At 43.9% G+C, this 17917-nt stretch overlaps 2 protein-coding genes across 2 annotated transcripts in view; one reads left to right on the top strand and one right to left on the bottom strand.

Moving 5' to 3' along the window:
- LOC139750974 (uncharacterized) overlaps nt 1-17917 on the bottom strand; it is a 510084-nt gene that overhangs the window by 483740 nt on the left and 8427 nt on the right.
- LOC139750975 (ELAV-like protein 1) overlaps nt 5066-17917 on the top strand; it is a 252264-nt gene continuing 239412 nt past the window's right edge. The window contains exon 1 of the mRNA XM_071665959.1: nt 5066-5165. The gene's annotated coding sequence lies outside the window, so the exon portion shown is untranslated. The remainder of the gene's footprint in view (nt 5166-17917) is intronic.

Below are 17917 nucleotides of genomic sequence, written 5' to 3'. Positions count from 1 at the left end.
CCGTTAACAGTTGGCTCCCGCACAAATCTATGGGGATCCCGCTCCTCGTTTTCATTCATCCCACAAATTATCAACTTCGAGAGGAGCATTGCCAGAGGAGAGAGAGGGGCGAGCGCCTCTCTCTCCCTGGCTTACTGTAGGAGGGATAAACGACACTCCCTTCCTCCTGCACCTAACCATCTTCCAGTTTCTATCTACACAATACACTCCCAAGCTATCTCCACGTAGGAAACCTGCCAACGGGACACAGATTTTAAGCCTGCGGGAACAGACCACGGTAAGTGGGCAACAGACGACAGCAGCAGTAGAGTAAAATAGCCAGAACTGTTGGACAGTGGAATCTGGCAACAGCTGGACATTGAAGCATAGAGGATACTGCGCAACAGAAAACGCCGCAGCAGAACACACACTCTCTCTCCCCCACCACGACAAGTGATCGCATCCACAGCAGAATATACTGCGCAGCAGATAACGGCGCAGCAGAACTCTTACATCCTGTGACAAACTGATCACAAATCAGCATCAGAGGGTACAGGCGGGGGGCAACAGACTAGGAGTGGTGGGGGGAAGGGCGGGGATGAGGACAACAGACAGCACGGCAGCAGACCACTGGAACTGCAGGGAACAGCAGCAGCAGACTATATACACTGAATCGAAGACTTGATGCAGAGATTCACTTTGATGGGGAGGTGGTGGGGTGTGTGGTGTCTCTCTCTCTCTCTCTCTCTCTCTCTCTCTCTCTCTCTCTCTCTCTCTCTCTCTCTCTCTCTCTCTCGGAAACCCCCCATCCCCTCCTGGTGGCGCGTTGTCCTAACTTTAATTTCTTGCCCACCACCACCATGTGACAACCAGCCCTACAACTCCCCCCCCCCCTCCCCCAGGGGTAGAGAGGTCTTGTAAATTGGCTGTGGCCAACCACTTCATGTAAACTCAAATTAAAAATTCCATTGTAAATCGTGCCGTTCTTCTGAAAGCCTGGCAGCGTATAGCGAAGTAAGAATTTTACAATAGGACTTCACATTTTCTTTTTCTTAATTTCATGTCTTTTTTTTTTTTTATTGCACTGAGGATCATAGACTATACGTAAACAGCCAAACAATGAAGATCGTGAGCGCTCATGAGGTTAACTTGGGCAAAACAATATCCCTAACCACATTAATCTATGATTAAATCAGAAACTTCATTATCATAGACGAGTAATTTTGCTATGCCGTGTGTAGCACTTATTAAAAGAAGACCGTACATATCTTACTCCTTAAAAAGAAAAGGCTAACTCTGTGCAATCTCGGTAAATACAAAGTACCGTTAATGATTGGTCGAAAGCAATACCCTAATGCTACACTGTCCATGGCGATTGGCCAACCCATTCTGAGTATTATACTATTAAATATAAGCTGATTCTTAATCCTGGTATGTGTGAATACGGCTTATGGTACTAAAAGTTTGTCTTAGTGAGGTCAACAGCGGTCCCTCGTGACGTAATGTAAACAATGTGAGGCATGGCATTGACAGATGCTAAAATTTCATATTATTTCAATCAATTAACTTAAAGTCTTAAGTGCATTAAATATACCTTGCCTAAACCCTTTATTTTATGTGAAAATATATGACTCATAATAGTCATTACGAAACCTAGTAACAAATCTAGAAAAAAATAACCATAATAATCTGTGATGGCGATCGCCGGCAATCCGACCACCCGCAGGGTACCTAAACTACACGGCCGCAAGTCCATTGTCTTCCGCCATTTAAATTATCTCTTATTATTTCGCCCCCAAGATTACCCATGCTCAGAACCCGAGACTAATATTGCTCTACATGAATATACAGCGTCTTGGGCTATTACCATAATTATATCTACGTGGTGGAAGGCCATATATGGAACATCAGTAAGGGCAGGGGGAAGTATATATACCATACATTTTGTGCGTCATGTGTGTTTACATACATGTTTGTAAGTTGGAGAGAAAGCGTCTATGCAAATACATGGGCGCGCATGACAGCAGTTTTGTTGGGTATATAGGTGCTCATTTATGTATATATGTATGTCTGTCAATATTTATGCCCTAATGTTTCTCCGTATACACTTCTTTGTATGTTTTAAGCGCCTTGATTTGCATAAACACTTTCTTCCGTCTGTGTTAGTATGTAAGTTTTCGAGTGCGTGTGAGTATATATGAGTTGGTGTGTTAATCGAAACTAGAAAGAAATAAACCACTAAAGACAACACAACAATATGTCTTACTGAACCAGTTGATCAACCCCACATAAACGACGGTACGATCCTTGAGCATTACGGTACAATGCTAGAGAACGATGGTACGATCCTTGAGCACGACAGTACAATGCTTGAGCACGACGGTACGATCCTTGAGCACGACGGTACGATGCTATATATATATATATATATATATATATATATATATATATATATATATATATATATATATATATATATATAAGATAGGTAAATATGTGATATACATAAAAATATATGTTGCACAAAAAGACATATATTACACAGAGCAATATGAAATAGACGGATATATGATTCACAGATAGATATATAACAGACAGATCGATACACGATTGACAGACAGATGTATGATAGATAGACAGACTAGGACAGACAGATGAAGTGAAGAGACAGACAGAATAACCAGATAACAGTGAAGAAAAAGATAAGACAGACTGCATGATAGAGAGATCTAACATATGACAAGCAGATAACAGATAGACGACGGAGAGAGAGAGAGAGAGAGAGAGAGAGAGAGAGAGAGAGAGAGAGAGAGAGAGAGAGAGAGAGAGAGAGAGAGAGAGACGGAGGGAACGGATGGCCAAATAGAGGGATGGACTGAAGACGACTGGTAATTTGTGCAGACGTTGATGCAATTCTAATCCGCCACCTGGACTCACATTAACACCATCAGGGCACCGGACGACCGAGTAGCCAGCCAACACCCTCGACCCTCCCTTCCCAACCACCATCCCCACCTACCCCCTTACCCACCCCCCCCCACCCATCCACCTCCACCTTAGTCCCCCCAAAACCCCCTCCCTCCACCTCCCCTCCCCCAGCCATGGCCTCAGACGAGACACTAATCGACTTCCCTAATTGTCCCATGATTAAGGCTCATCGAATTAGCCACGCCCCCCTCCTCCTCCTCTCCCCCCCACGCCCCCCACACACACATAGCCACCCACCCACCCACCAACCCACCCACCAACCCACCCACCCACCCACCCACCCTCTCGTCCAGAATACAGGTCTTATTTATTTATTTTTTTCCTTACGCCTCTTTTTCTTTTTTCTTTTTTTTTCTAGCAATGCACCCTTAAAATGGCCAACGGAATTCATATTGAGAGAGAGAGAGAGAGAGAGAGAGAGAGAGAGAGAGAGAGAGAGAGAGAGGGGGGGGGGGGGCTGGGAAAGTACATACGACGAGAGTGTAACTCAGTGGAGGGCGAGCGCGTAGTGTTCCCTACAGAGAGAGAGAGAGAGAGAGAGAGAGAGAGAGAGAGAGAGAGAGAGAGAGAGAGAGAGAGAGAGATGGATGGCGTATAAAACTTGCCGTGAGAGGTCCATAGCGAGCACTTCATTACGTCGAGGGCGGTCTAGTGGGGTGCCTACATTAAGAACGGGCGGGTCCAGGCTCTGCCTTTCATCATACTGGCCAATGAAAAGTCTGGACACACTCACACACACGGCACGGTTTTTTGATCACATCAAGTGATTGGCTCCCGTGTTTACCCATGTATAACTCTCTCTCTCTCTCTCTCTCTCTCTCTCTCTCTCTCTCTCTCTCTCTCTCTCTCTCTCTCTCTCTCTCTCTCTCTCTCTCTCTCACACACACACACACACACACACACACACACCAAAGAGGGTAATCCTTAGCCAAGTGGGGATTTTTCCTTGAGGGGTCGAGTCGTCTGTTCCTAGCGCTACCTCGCTTCGGTGGGAAACAGCGAATAGGTTGGCTAGTCGGCTGGTTATCTGAGCTTGTGTCCTTTTAACTGCCAGGGTCTTAATTAAGGATGCCAACATCAAGTGATAACAACTAATCGAAGAAACGCCTGTCGGAGTTCTAATGACTGAACGACCATTAAGCACCTGCTCTCTCTCTCTCTCTCTCTCTCTCTCTCTCTCTCTCTCTCTCTCTCTCTCTCTCTCTCTCTCTCTCTCCACAAATATATACACACACACACGACCCTCCATCGTAACAGATATGAAATAGACTCACCCCATCCAACCTATCTACTGATTATCACGCCATCCATCTATCTACTGAATATTACCCCCATCTATCTATCTACTGAAGACACGGCAAAAGGTTTCATAAAGACAGGAAATGAAGGGGGCGTTCTATGGTTCAACAGTGGAATGAAAGGGGAACCTATCGACGTGTTCACGTTCGCAACTCCCTCCCGCAGGCCACCAGACTCCTCGTCTCAGCACGTGGGTATTATCCTCAGAACGTAGGTATCATCCTCAGACTTTAGCCTAATTAAGAGAGACTGAACGGAGGAGAGCCCCATTACGGTGAGGTCTGACATTACTGGTCGTCCCGGAGGTACACAGTGGCACCGTCTGTCTGATTATAATCTATATATTCCAATTGTCATCATTTACATACACACGGGATGTGTCATTGCTCTAGCTTCCCCAAATTATGCTCACGTTCCCACTAGATAAAAGAAAACGTATGATAAAGAACAGCCGTTGATATCTTATATATATATATATATATATATATATATATATATATATATATATCAAGGAACAATCAAGGAAGGTGACCACTATTATGTGTGACAAAAGATTGCTTTAGAACACAACAGTTTATAAACAGTTCTACATAATTATTATCATTAAGTTCTTTTTAAATCCATGCCTTTCGAGTTGGGGATTAAGATGGAGGAGTATTTAGCAAACTGTTACAGCCAGAATGAATTCCAGATAGATTAGAAAACAGGAGACACTGATAACATAAGTGTAGTTCATCAATGTACGGCAATCGATGATAGATTCACCTTTGTAATCATGTAACTTATTCCATTTCAGAGAGCACTAATGGAACGAAATGCTCTTCCTGGAATCTAGCTATGGACAAGAGACCAGAGAACTCCGTACGTGATGCAGGGATCTGGAAGGAGCCCCATCTAAGGTAAGTAATGCAATCTCCACCTCACACCCTCCGCTCATCACCTACACACACACGTAGGTAAGGATAGGCACGTGGACGGCCATGGGCGCTACAAGGGTGAAGACTGACAGAAACATACATCAGTTTAGGTTCTTCAGTACGTCGTCCCGTGTCCATACCTGTAGCCCATAAACGGAACACAGATGTTAAGTGAGCTCGTGAATGAACCACCTACATGTGTAGGACAGAATGTTTGAGACGGACCTACCATCACTTACCAGAGATGGGTACTGTGATAGACATAAGGAAAGGGGAATATTCTGGAGCCGTAGAGGTACCAGATGTGTACCAAGCCACAAGCTCACCATCCCTATGGAACGCTGAACTAAACACACACTATCTGTTTCTATATCAACAGTCCATATCTAACAGTCTCAACGTGTTCTTTTTTTTTTAATGTTAGCTGAGACGGCACGGGCAGCTGAGGCCCTAATCTAGGCCATCCCATTAAGGCTATATATATATATATATATATATATATATATATATATATATATATATATATATATATATATATATATATATACCCTAGCCTGAGCCAGGTACCCATTTCATCGACCAACCTCTGGGAATGGACGAACAGCTGGATTGACCGTGGACCGACTGCCGTAACCAGGATTCGAACCTATGCCATACTCGACCCTGGGCGCCCCCGAGAATGCGTCACGGCCAGGAACGAGAATAAGGATTACTTTGATACCCACTTTAAAAAGTCACTCCAGAACCCTTGTGTGTGTCCTGGAACATAAGTTTCCAGGACACACACAAAATACGATATAATGAGGGGGGTAACATTTTGTGTGGGCGGGCCCCCCTCCTCCACCACCATCACCACCTACCCAAAGCGCTACAGTCCTCCGTCATTCATCATAAAATCCACAGCTATTTTTAATATACACCTGTAACTCTTTTCAGTGCATAACTTTTACGTTCAGAATTGGGATGAAATATGTTCAAACGAGAAACAAATAAATGATGAGTGGGATATGAATATTTCATCATGGCCAAAATAAAAATTATTAATGTCTGCTGCACAGCTACCAACCCCGCATGGCGGTACAAAGAGCGGCGGGAAAGCTATGCAAATTATTTCCAACGTAAGCAGTAATATGTCTATCGCGATATGATCATACTACATTAATACCAACATTTAGTTTATTCTCTCTCTCTCTCTCTCTCTCGCTCTTTTTTTTCTTTCATGCTGCGAGTAAGTTGAGGGTATGTGGCTATACTCACACAACATGAGGCTCAGGTTCGAATCCACGGACGGGGGGTGTGGGTGTGTTGACGCCGCCGCTTTGGTACGTACAGTGTTGGAGGTTGGAAGCCAGTTTTCTACGTAGTGTTGGAGGTTGGAGGGACTTTATAAAGAAATGTTGGAGGTTTGAGGCAATTTCACACATACGTACTGTTGGAGAATGTCGGCCACTTTAAACGTAGTGTTGGAGGTTGGAGGTACTCTATATATCATGTTGGAAGTTTGAGACAATTTCATATAAACGTACTGTTGGAGATTGTCACCCACTTTAAACGTAGTGTTGGAGGCTGTTAGCCACTACATACGAAGTGTTGGAGGTCGTCAGCATTCTCTGCTCAGCGCTGGAAGGTCTTGGAGCAGCAATATACACAGTGCTGGAGGAGGACGGGGAGAGAGAGAGAGAGAGAGAGAGAGAGAGAGAGAGAGAGAGAGAGAGATGGGCAGACATGAAACTCATATTACCTTGGCATTTCTGGTTCTCTTTGCCTGGCTAGGAGCTCTCATCAGCCATGCTGTTAGAGAGGTCTTCATCCATAATACTATTTGCTCTTCAGATGATCCATCTATGTTCTCACGCCGGCACTTTCTTCTCCTTCTTCTTCCTCTTCTTCTTCTCCTCCTACTCCGCCTCCTCCTCCTCCGTCACAACGACCTCCAGAGCGTGTGTGTGTGTGTGTGTGTGTGTGTGTGTGTGTGTGTGTGTGTGTGTACCTATCTGTAATTCTCTATTTGCACCGTGTTGGGAGGGAGTTCTACACGCGTGGGGATCCATCTCTTGGACCTTAGCGAGTGTCATACATTTCGTAGAAAGGCCAGACAGGTGAAGGTTGAGTGGTTACACACACACACACACACACACACGTGTCACGATGATGTAATGACACCTTGAACTGGCAAAACACAGGCGTCTTTGTAAGTTTGTGTGTGTGTGTGTGTGTGTGTGTGTGTGTGTGTGTGTGTGTGTGTGTGTGTGTAGCCACGGATGTGTGTGGACTCGAAACAAGAAAGGTCTGTGTGGTGACTGTCAACTATAGTGAAACCCTTTCCGACATGAACATTTTGGTTGACTTAGCCTTCAAAACTGTTGGGAATTTCACCCCTTTCTCTCTCTATGTATCATCCATACAAAGCGAGGCTTAGCACTGCCTCAACCCGAGTCTGCGACTCTCGTGTCTATGTAAAGACGGGGGGAGGAGGAAGGGAAGAGATCTTCATTGACAAGAGACCCCACCTTCCAGTTCTCGAATATTTGATACCATCCAGAGAAATATGCAAAAGTTACCCTCTCAAAAACTTTAGAAAAAAAAGAAAAAGAAAAAACACCGGGTTTTCCTTCGTAGAAGATGAGATTAGAATCCAGACACGTGAATGGGGGATGGACGTCGGGGATGAAGCGGAAGCGTGGGCGCATTGGAGTAGGATAGTATACCTCGGGGACTGTTGATGGCACAGCGACTCGGAAAGGGAGACACAGGAGCGAAGAGCAAGACATAGAGATAAGGGTTAAACACGGCAAAGATGAAGGAAGAGACAGGAAGGTGATCGTGAATGATAAGACAAGAGGGAAGAGGCGGTGAGCGGTAGATAGCGCAGCAGGGTGGGTGGAAAAGATGTTCCGAGGGATGGGAAAAGCGGAACAGATAAGCAGAGGGACTGAACAGTGGCGGGGGGTGGAACAGATGTGCCGAAGGACAAGGCGTCAAATGATAAGACTGGAACAAGTGTTAATGTAAGAGAGATAAGAGATAAGATACATCTCAACACTGGCGGTCGAAGAAGAGTACATATTTATGACTGGGAGAACCAAATCGTATTAGCATAATCATAAAACTAATACGTGATTCGACGATAGCGACAGATGATGACAATGACACCTGTCGTGGGCAGATGTCCAACAGGTGGTGTTCTAGCGATTGGCCACAGGTGGTGAACACTACCTAGAATAACCCCTGCATGGAAAACAAAACAAAAAAACTACTGCCCATACCGCCCTCCATCTTCTAATGAGGGAAACATTAAGGCAAAAAGAAAAAAAACATACGGATAGAATAAGGAGACCCCTTGACCCCCAAAGCTGGAAATAATATCCATTTTAAATTCCAGCGACTGGGAGTGGAGCACGGGGGGGCAGAAGATGGGTAAAGAATAGCAGACATAACCCGGGTGAGCGAGGATTCTGACAGAGGAAAATGGGAGGAGGAGGAGGCAAGAGATGAGGAAGAATGGAAGTGAAACACTTCAAAAGTACTTTCCTTCGCTGTGTTTATATGGGATTTGAATGTGCTCTGTGTGTGAACGGATGGCCAGAACGTGGGGTTTATGAGAACGTACGTATGACTAGGTAGGAGAGGAGAACGGCATTAAAGGTGAGGGCTAAGTGAGGCGTGGGGACGTTCTGTGGAGGGAACGGCGAACGGCACTACCCCACCCTCCCCCCATATTTTGCTGCTTTCAGGGGAGCTAATTGGAGCCGTTTAGAAGGGTCTGGTGTGGATGAAGATTGGCAATACATCTGTAAACCAGATGTATTTTCAACACAGCTAGATTACCTTACGCTTATGTTAACACAGGAAGGCAAGCCTGTGTTAAAAAACAAAGGCGTCAGGTATATGGAAGGCCTCATGAGGGAATAACTCGTTCAAATGACTCGACATTACGTTTCATCACCCCATCTTGTGAATCACTCTGTTTATATATGACTTTATCAGTCGTGTTTCATCGCCTCATCTTGTGAATCACTTTCTCTCCTGTGAACCACTTTCTCTCTCTGTATATATGACTTCATCAGTCAGCTAAATTCCACACGTAAAGCTAAAGCTTATGAAGCATGAGATTTAAAAATTAAAAAAAAATTGATCTGCGAAGGATTTACGTTGATGAAACAACGTTGCTTGTAGAATCTAAGCTCTGGACTTTGGGGGTTTCTTTACTAACCGTGACGTGGAGGAAGGAAGAGGAAAGAGGATGATGGACTTAGGAATGGATGAGAAAGCTGCTGCGACTGAGAGCAGTAGATAGATGCCGGGAGGTAACACAGCGAGTTCCGTGCTACTGTCTTGGGAAATCTGGGATGAGAAGTATATTATCAACTGATTTGGCCTACACAACAACAGTGGAGGAACTAATCTCTCTCTCTCTCTCTCTCTCTCTCTCTCTCTCTCTCTCTCTCTCTCTCTCTCTCTCTCTCTCTCTCTCTCTATCTATCTATCTATTTCTCTCTACCTATCTATCTATTTATTTATCTATCTATCTATCTATCTATTTATCTCTATCTATCTATCTATCTATCTATTTACCTCTCTATCTATCTATCTATCACCTCCACTTTCTATCCCCTATGGTGGATGTAGTACCTCAATGCCCCTCATATGACTGACAGACAACCTCTACCCAAGCTGCCTCGCGTGACAATATCAAATATCCCTTCTAAACTTCCATCTTATACACGTGCTTCTAATTCCTATCTTTATCAAGTGAGTAGCGATTCATCTCCCCTTAAGGGGGACAGGGTTGAGTACGACAATCCACGCCGGGGATCGAACTAGGGCCCGGCAGATTCAAAACACACCAACTAAAGCTAACCACTACATCACAGGAGGACATACGGGGTCTGTATACCGAACGAACAAACGATAGACATAATGTACAATGTACAAAGTATTGGACGTACGTCATGAAAGAAATAGGAAGATGGGACTGACCGAAAACATGGTGCTACGAGGGAGGGGGGGGGGGAAACATAGGTATGTGTGTGTGTGTGTGTGTGTGAGAGAGAGAGAGAGAGAGAGAGAGAGAGAGAGAGAGAGAGAGAGAGAGAGAGAGAGAGAGAGAGAGAGAGAGAGAGAGTGCACAAGAAAGTTCCCAGGTGTGGAGAGAGTGCTTGAAGGGGAGTTGCTGCCGGCCTTTATGCATGGAAACGAGTAGAGCCTACCACCAGCATGCCAAGTGGTGTGGAGGCAACCGGAATACATTTTCTGGGAGCGGGCGGCAGAGTGTGAGGAATAAAATGAGGTGTAGGTATTCTCGAAGGATATGTAAGGAACTGCCTAAAAGGATATCCAGGGACGGGAAGGATTGGCCGATGCGGAGGAGGTGCTGCTGCTGCTGCTGCAGCCTAAGCTTTGATACAGAGAGAGAGAGAGAGAGAGAGAGAGAGAGAGAGAGAGAGAGAGAGAGAGAGAGAGAGAGAGAGAGAGAGAGAGAGAGAGAATGAAGAGAAAAGGGATGAGGCAATAGGATAAGAGAGAAAGTTACGGTGAGGTTCACGCGTCCAAACCCTCCTCTCCTCCTCCTCTCTCTCTCTCTCTCCTGACGTTCCGACTCAACCTGTTCTCCGTTTTCTCAAGTGGTGTACTACCATTGCCCCGTCTTCCTTTCCACGGAATGAACCAATTCACATCTACAAAAAAAAATACCTCAAGTATAATACAGTGAAATACTTTGGACTGGAATGATTCTCCCATCTATGGCATAATGGAACGGAGACATCATATACATGTTTCCCCTTTTCCTTAGCAACGTCATCTGTACATACTCCTATCACTACGTACCGTTTGAATGGCTCTCGCGTACCACTAATGGTGCAGGTACCATCGGCTGGGTACCACTGCTGTACCTGCCAAAGGTACTTCTTCCTGTGGTTCTATCAATCACTAGTTCCTGTCTGAACACCACAGACATACGTGTCTGTGTCCATCATGTCTGTGATCTGCACAATAGGTATTATAGTCAGCATTCTGGCTAACGCATTCCTATATAAACTATTATCATTTTCATCTTCTATAATTAGCCTATATCACATGATGACGATATAACAATGACAATAACAATGTGACAACTGTGAATAATAATGATAATAAAGATAATAATAATAATAATAATAATAATAATAATAATAATAATAATGATACTAAGAAAGGTAATAATAATAATAATAATAATAATAATAATAATAATAATGATAATAATAATGATAACAATGATAACAACACCAACAACACCGTACTACAGAGACTACAATATATTTTCCCAACCAGACCAGCAACAAAGAGAACACTAAGGGTGTATCAGCGCCAACCACAAGAACGATAAAGTCAGTTTGAGTGTGGACAACCACGAACACCAACCACGCTCTCTGTTGTTTAATTACACCATTATCATGCGGGCGACCTCGGCCCCAGAATCTTTCATTAACTTCGCTCAAGACGGAGGCGACCTGTCCCTGGGGGGAGGGGAGGGGGGAAGGGTTAGAGGAGAGGGTGTAGTGGTGCGTGACGTCACACCTGACTGACAGACCCCCAATAAACTGTACAGCTGCCGCCTACAGACACACACACACACACACACACACACACACACACACACACACACACACATAGATATAGATATAGATACAAAAGTTAAGCGATGGCTTCTAAACAACTCCGCCGTGGTCTTCTCGTACCCATATTTCTCCATAGATAATTAATTTGCATAAGCATTAAACCACAGCATTTACAAGTGCGGTGACCCTCTGCCTTGCGGAGCAAGCAAGCAAGCACTGCACCCTATCTATCAAACACCTTAAAAGACAAGACCTAAAATCCCTATCTTATCTTATCAGGCCCTGAACAGATAAGAGGACAGACTGGATACGAACACATTTGAGAAGGGTAAAGGGGGGAAAACGACTTTATCTGAGCGTCATCCCTTGTCATAACACAGACATGGCAGGACATGCCTAACACACACACACACGCACAGGCGGGGTCGTTGGGTGGGCCGGTGGGTGGGTCGGTGGGTTAGTAGCGAGTTAGGTCAATGAGCATCACTCAGTTTTGCTTTTCCAGGGTTAGGAATGGTGGTGGGCTGGGCGGCCCCCCCCTCCCAACATTTCGCCATTTTCACTCTACGCCCAATATCCTCTGAATGTATTTTCAACATCTGATGCAAATCCAAAGGGTCATTTTTCACAGGGACAACATTCGCCCATTAAAAGCTCAGGGTGGGTGAGGACTCAACCCGTGCTGGTGTGTGTGTGTGTGTGTGTGTGTGTGTGTGTGTGTGTGTGGAAAGTAAAAGTCATGGAAGAGAAACCGGGATGGGGGAGATGGTCCACAGAGAAGGGGCTTCCGTTCCCCCTCCGTCCCTTCTCCCCATCCCACCTCTGTATGCCACACTCACGTACATTATGCCACGATTATGTTTATGTAAACATTTGCGTTGACCTACGTCACGACAAAACGACCTTTGTCTCAGATCTGACCGTCGTCCAAGTGCTCAAGGGTCGTACTCTCGTGCTCAGGGGTCACGTACAGTCGTCGTGCTACAGAGGTCGTACCATCGTGCTCATGGGTCGTACCGTCGTGCTCAAAGGTCGTACCGTCGTGCTCAAGGGTCGTACCGTCGTGCCCAAGGGTCGTACCGTCGTGCTCAAGGGTCGTACCGTCGTGCTCAAGGGTCGTACCATCGTGCTCATGGGTCGTACCGTCGTACTCAAAGTTCGCACCGCCGCGCTTAAGGATCGTACCGTAGTGCTCAAGGGTCGTACCGTCGTGCTCAAGGGTCGTACCGTCGTGCTCAAGGGTCGTACCATCGTGCTCATGGGTCGTACCGTCGTACTCAAAGTTCGCACCGCCGCGCTTAAGGATCGTGCCGTAGTGCTCAAGGGTCGTACCGTCGTGCTCAAGGGTCGTACCGTCGTGCTCAAGGGTCGTACCGTCGTGCTCAAGGGTCGTCAGGGACCTACACACAAGTTTACATGTTAACATTATAGCGAGGAATCGATCGAGTGGCCTGAGTCGCTACTGATCACAAAAAAGTAATTTCTTTCAGTTTATAAAACCCACGAAGAAGTTTTAAAAGTTTCCACTGTGGAGGTGCTCTTACAGAGTCGACCAGTACTTTCCATGTCTGCGGCCACTAATTGTTTCCTTTCCCAGTAATAAAGACACCCGGAATATGACACTGATATATATATATATATATATATATATATATATATATATATATATATATATATATATATATATATATATATATAAGAAATAGATGATTGCCATAGAAATAACAGTGGAGTTTTTTCTTAGAGTAACGTAAGGAAGAAATGAATATATAAGGAAAAATAATATAATTCTGGCACATTCACAAGAATTCCCGTAAATATCTTTCCCTCTCCTGTACACACACACGATCTCATCCACAGGCAAAATCACGTACACAGAAAAACGCACACATGTGAATACACACATGCATGCTTAAGGACACCGCGAGAGAAATGGTGTCCCACAAGTGTAGACATCCTTCAACGCACAGCAAAAATAATTACACACACACACACACACACACACACACACACATATGGGAATCTTTACCATTTCAACATAAAGTACTGAAGAGAAATTCTAATCAGTAACATCGATAAGTCTAATAGATATTGTTTCCTATCATACTAAAGTCTGGTCATCATCCCTGAAAGATATTATAGAATCTTGTGTACATATCCAAAGCTTCTGACAGGGTGTGGCCTCGGGGTCTCGTCTCTCAGCTCCCTCCCCTATAACCCAAAGTTTCAAAATTCTGGAGACAAAAAAAATCTTTAGGAAGAAATGGTATTGCTTACATATATGCCAGAACTCATAACATTCTGCCCACAAGATATACAGAATCGTACCCATCCCTATATAGAAATGTACCCTTGCACAATATGGGGGACCTGTATGCAAATTAGAGTAAAGTTTCCAAGGGAATATTGTTGAATTCTACGGATAATCTGAAATTTGATTCTATTAAAGTCTTAGTTTCTGTTGGGACAAAAGATGCCATATTCGCCCAAGCAAAATGCCAGAAGCTCAAAATAACCCATTCCTACAGTAACTTGGGTTGTAGAATTATGGATGTGATCAAAATAACCCATTCTTTTGATAACTGTTGGGTTATAAAGCTATAGGTGTGATCAAAATAACCCATGCCTTTGATAACTGTTGGGTTATAAAGTTATGGGTGTGACGAAAATAACCCATACCTTTGATAACTGATGGGTTATAAAGTTATAGGTGTGGTCATAGGGATAAAGAATGATGACGTCATCATCATAATGAGTTCTGTAGCTCTGTGAAAACCAGTGAACGAACCACATAATAAGACATGTAGATATGCAAGTCTGCAGAAATTTGCACGAAACCTATAGCACATCCATATATGACCTGAAAATCTTTGGGTCCCAGTCACTTACACTGGGCTGTAAATCTGTAAGTCTCAGTCATCCATGTCTGTAAATCTGTTGGTTCCAGTCACCCATATCTGTAAATTTGTAAGGTCCAAGTCATTCATCTGTAAATCTGTAGGTCCTAGTCACCCATATCTGTAAATCTGTAGGGTCCGTCATCCACGTCTGTAAATATGTAGTTCGTTGTCATCCACGTCTGTAATGTAAATATTTCATAAGACTTCATAAACTTCATCAACATCAGAACGCCATCAAACTTCATCAAGACTTCACCAAGACTTCACCACATTCCAAAAATGCCTGCACCAAGACATCATGGCACTATCTTGCCTTAACTGCCGTTAGGGACCATTGTCGGTCCAAATATAATGGTCATCAAATCCTTCGCTTTCATTTACAGATCAATGTATATGATTTATATCCTGAGTGAACCCTCACTTTCAGAATTTGTCTTTATTACTGGATTTATATGATGCCCAGGTCACTCGTTTCAGTTTTTCGAATATATATATATATATATATATATATATATATATATATATATATATATATATATATATATTTCTTTTTTTTCATACGATTCGCCATTTCCCGCATTTGCGAGGTAGCGTTAAGAACAGAGGACTGGGCCTTAGAGGGAAAATCCTCACCTGGCCCCCTTCTCTGTTCCTTCTTTTGGAAAATTAAAAAAAAAACGAGAGGGGAGGATTTCCAGCCACCCGCTCCCTCCCCTTTTAGTCGCCTTCTACGACACGCAGGGAATACGTGGGAAGTATTCTTTCTCCCCTATCCCCAGGGATAATATATATATATATATATATATATATATATATATATATATATATATATATATATATATGTATATATGGGAGATTATGAATGAGGGTTATGCCTTTGTTACCCTAGTGTGTTTCTAATTCCCTCTAAGCTCTTCATATGTTTTAGATTTCAAAAGTTTGAAATTACTTAGTGAATTCTAAAAAAAAAATCTAATTACCCGTTAAATCATTACGACAGCAAATTGATTTTCGACGAGTTCGTAGTTTAAAGTTTAACTGGATGCGACCTTGTTAGGTTTTATCAAGAACTTTTCTTCATTAGAACTTGTCTTCGTTGGATCTTATCCTTACAAATTTACGCAAGAGGAGTGTAACAAGAGTGTCATGATAGCCAGGCAGAGCTGCGCGCACATGTGGGTGTAAATGCGTCGTAATTTACATTAGTACCTGAAAGTCTGGAACAAGTTTGCGCCCGTGTGTCATCACTGCCAATTATAATCACCTCTTTTTTTTACTGTAAATGAAAGGAGTTTTACCTTCGGGGAGGCTCTATCTCTTGTCTGTTTCGTCTATGTGTGTGTGTGTGTGTGTGTGTGTGTGTGTGTGTGTGTGTGTCTGTCTGTCCCAGGAATTACATCTGAATTTTGTCTCGACATTTTCCACCCCGACATTGGCAACCCTTCCGGTCGGTCCTCCGTCAACCATTTCCACCATTGCAAACTAATTATTGGCGAATATGACCTTGTGTAGGAAAGCAGAGGTTTCTAAATGGAATTTCCTCCCTGTCCATTCATTAAGTCCATAACCAATGCATGAAACAATAATAGATAACAAAATTAATAAAATCTGGACACAATATCGAAATTAATTCGCCGCTCGCTATCCACCATATTTTACCTTCGTATTTCTCTTTAAATATTAAAGACTTCAGCGTTTACCTATTGAACGCGAGGCTCCACAGCAACGCCATTTCGTCGTTGTTCAGTCATGACTTCGTGAAAACCGGGGAGAAAGAAAAAAAGACTTCAAACACACAAAAAAATAAAAACTCGCGAATTACGGAAGTGCTCACAAGGTGGGGATGTCGCTCCGAGTGACGAGCCAGGCGCGACATCCGCCCACGATCTCCCTCCAAAACCGTTCAACCGTCGACTTCCATCATTTCCCTCGACTTTATTTCCCTATCGCTACATTGATGCTATGGCGGATGGTGCGATGGCGTTGAATGAAAAGGTCTTTTCGGGTGGTGGTTTAGGGGCAGGAAAGAGAGAGGGGTAATCGAAAGAGGAATATTAGTGGAATTTGAAAAATGGCGGAGGGGGAGGCTGGTTGCTGCCTGGATTAGCGAGTCCGGGATGGGGAGATGACCTCGTCAGCGGGGTGTGGGGTGATCTAGGCTGGAACGCGCCCGTCAGCGGGGTGTGGGGAGACATGGGAGTGCCTGGGGGACGGGAACCAAGCCCGAGGAGGGAATATAACACTGGCGGGCTCACTATATTTCCCAAACCCAACTAAACAAACAAATAGAGTCTGCCTATGACCCCGCTAATCTAATCTGCTCTCATTATCGGCAGCTCTTTTAAATTTGTTAGCTTTCCGCTCCAGAGATATATAGATCTTTCGCCTTTATCTCTTCATTTAATCTCTGATAAGACAATAATGTAAGCAGAGCCGGGCTAATCTGGACTTACATCCGGGGCGTCAGGAAATCTTCGAAAGTGCAAAGGTCACTCGTCCTTGTTTGGTTGTTTGAACAAGTGTGTCAATCTTCTTTGACGCGTTGGCTTCATTATGATGAGATTATCTTGTACTGGCTGTTGGATGGATGGAGCCAATGTTAGTTCAGCAAGTGCGCATACAAACGACCAATGACGTTCAACAGCTGAAAAGTGATATTTGGAATATGTAACCAGTCAGGTAATAATGACGTGTCGTGAAATATATTATTATTTCTATGTAGAAAAAATGTATATCATAATTTCGTGGCATATCTGTATGGTAGGATGTATATCTTGATGACTTATTATTAATAAACATCATAAGTATAAGGTAATATATATATATATATATATATATATATATATATATATATATATATATATATATATATATATATATATATATACCGATCTTGAGAGTCGTTATTCAACACTAGATCTTGTCCATTCATCGTGTTTATTCAACATGGTCAATAAAGGCTGTGTTTATGCCGCGAGCGTTGGAGGGGAATATGCCTCCAATTACGACGCAAGGCTGAAGGGGGGGGGGGGGGCGCCCCTCTCCTCCTCCTCCTCCTCCTCCTCTACCTCCAAAAGCGAGTTAGTCTCGACCCGCCACCTCACAGGATGATCCTCCACCTCCATACATTATTCTCGGGACAAACTCCTCCTCCGGGAAGGGGGCTAAGACGACGCCTCTCTCTCTCTCTCTCTCTCTCTCTCTCTCTCTCTCTCTCTCTCTCTCTCTCTCT

This window comes from Panulirus ornatus, chromosome 10, assembly GCF_036320965.1.
Source record: "Panulirus ornatus isolate Po-2019 chromosome 10, ASM3632096v1, whole genome shotgun sequence".
NCBI lineage: Eukaryota > Metazoa > Arthropoda > Malacostraca > Decapoda > Palinuridae > Panulirus > Panulirus ornatus.
This window is presented reverse-complemented; position numbering and strand designations above follow the sequence as displayed.